Source organism: Oratosquilla oratoria, chromosome 7, assembly GCF_046742065.1.
Source record: "Oratosquilla oratoria isolate Oo_2021 chromosome 7, ASM4674206v1, whole genome shotgun sequence".
Classification (NCBI taxonomy): domain Eukaryota; kingdom Metazoa; phylum Arthropoda; class Malacostraca; order Stomatopoda; family Squillidae; genus Oratosquilla; species Oratosquilla oratoria.
In genome coordinates, this window is record NC_134783.1 from 66,154,468 (window position 1) to 66,156,967 (window position 2,500).

Consider the following 2,500-nt stretch of genomic DNA (forward strand, 5'->3'; position numbering starts at 1 on the left):
GCTTTGCAACGTGTTTGCATCTTGTGACGAGTTGTTAGAGTGCTGAGTGGTCATGTCCTGTGTCTCAGACATTCGCGCAGAGTGGTTTCGTTTGATGGGTCTGTTTGTCTCGTCAGAGTGGTGTTCAGCCCTATTCATTAAAAAAACTAAAGAGACCTTGTTGCTACTAAATGGTTAAATAAACGGAAAAAATATCTACTTACCCAGGTTGACGTATGGAGGGAAGGGTGATGGAGAGTCGCAGTGAAGGGGGTCCCGTTGGTCGTATCTGCGGTTAAGGGCACCAGGTTGACGTATGGAAGGCTTGGTGGCGCCCTCTGGTGAAGATTCGTCTTGGTGTTGGAGGTCGTCGTTGGCGACGTAGGTCTCTTGAAGGCTTGGTGGTGCCCTCTGGTGGAGATTCGTCTTGGTGTTGGAGCTGAAGAATACGTCTGTATGTTGACGTGATGGAGAAGCAGCTGAGAGGGATTGGCGTACAACTAGCTGATGGAGATTCGTCGTCGGAGCTGAAGAACACGTCTGTATGTTGACGTGATGGAGAAGCAGCAGAGAGGGATCAGTGTACAACTAGCTGATAGAGATTCGTCGTCGGAACTGAAGAATACGTCTGTATGTTGACGTGATGGAGAAGCAGCTGGCTGATGCGGCGAAGAGTGTTTGTCGCTCCGTCTCGTCGCTCGTGTGAAACAGCTGTCGTTGCGATGGAGTTTAGCGAAGATCGAAGTTGTTAAACGTTTTTTTTTTTTTTTTTTGTGGGGGGGGGGGTTGGCGTGGGTTGTTGGCGATGGGGCTAGAGCGCCGGTGCTTTTTTGGCGTGGTTTAGCTGGTTGATGTCAAATTAATTAGTGTTGTACTGCTGCTTCGATGTCCACGGCTGTAGAGTTAGTCTCGCTTCGCTATCCCATTTGGTGCCACCACTTTGTTGGTGTTTCGTGGCGGATTGGAGCGAAAGGCGTTTGAGTTTTTCTTCTTTATTTTTCAGCCTAGTCTAGTCTAATACAACAACGGCTGGCCAACCCCGAGGAAAACTCCGGAGATTTGCCAGACTTTCCTAGCTAAGGTTTAGAAGGCAAAAGGGGGCGTTCCCTACGAAAGAGTGCCCAATAGGAATATAGGGAAAACATGGAGAAAGGTGGCACTCTTCAAGGTTGCCAAAAAAAAAGGGTTTTCGATGTGAAGACCGTTGTAGATGACCTTTGACCCTGTTCTTGTCGCGTCGACACGGTTTGTTTAGAATCTCCTGCTGGTGCTGTGATATATGGGCCTAGAGTGTCCTGCGGCGCTGTGATGTATGGCCCAAAGCTGTCTGCTCTCGCTGTCCCGTGCTTGGCTAAGAAGCCTTTTGTTGTCTCTTCATGTTGAAGGGAAATAAATCGTCCGCCGCCTCACATTGGAAAGAAATCGTCCGCCTCCTCACACTAGTCTCATATAGGTGCATGATGTGCAGGGCGTTGTTGTTCACATATGATGGTGCAATCTTTCCATTATGATGACCACTCATACTATCAATAATCGGGTTTTGTGGACCATATCAGTAACGATAAGGTCGGAGAGTAGTGCACACTCGATGACAAGTGTTGTATTGTGTTGTAGCTGGGATCCGACAGATTTAACCTTACTAAGCCTAAGTCCCTTAGGGACGTTCGCACTGAAAGGAAAGGTGTCAGGTCAGTGCGGCGAGTCAACACTGTGCCCCATCTCCGTGAATTGGCCTGTAGTGAACACGAAGTCACTTCCTCCATGCTATTGGTTGCTGAAGTTGGTGGGTAACGGCACCCTCATTTCAACTTGTAGTACTGGATCGGTACATTATATCATTTCACTAACAGTAGGTTTCTTAAGTCTAGCGGGGCGAGGACAACAGGCTGACCATAGGCTGCTGCTAAAAACGCCATGGTTAAACCGAAAGGTAGGTCACAGACATACGTCTGCCTGACACGGCTGCCAGAACTTGGATGTGTGTGTGTGTGTGTGTGTGTGTGTGTGTGTGTGTGTGTGTGTGTGTGTGTGTGTGTGTGTGTGTGTGTGTGTGTGTGTGTGTGTGTGTGTGTGTGTGTGTGTGTGTGTGTGTGTGTGTGTGTGTGTGTGTGTGTGTGATATTGTGTATGTGTGTGCATGATATTGTGTATGTGTGTGTGTGTGTGTGTGTGTGTGTGTGTGTGTGTGTGTGTGTGTGTGTGTGTGTGTGTGTGTGTGTGTGTGTGTGTGTGTGTGTGTGTGTGTCTGTGTGTGTTTGTGTTTGTGTGTGTGTGTATGCGTAAGGGTGTGTGTGTATATGCTTGATAGTGTATATGTATGTGTGTGTGTATGCTTGATAGTGTATGTGCCTGTGTGTGTGTATGCTTGATAGTGTGTGTGTGTGTGTGTGTGTGTGTGTGTGTGTGTGTGTGTGTGTGTGTGTGTGTGTGTGTGTGTGTGTGTGTGTGTGTGTGTGTGTGTGTGTGTGTGTGTGTGTGTGTGTATGTGTGTGTATGTGCGTGCGTGCGTGCGTGCGTATGTG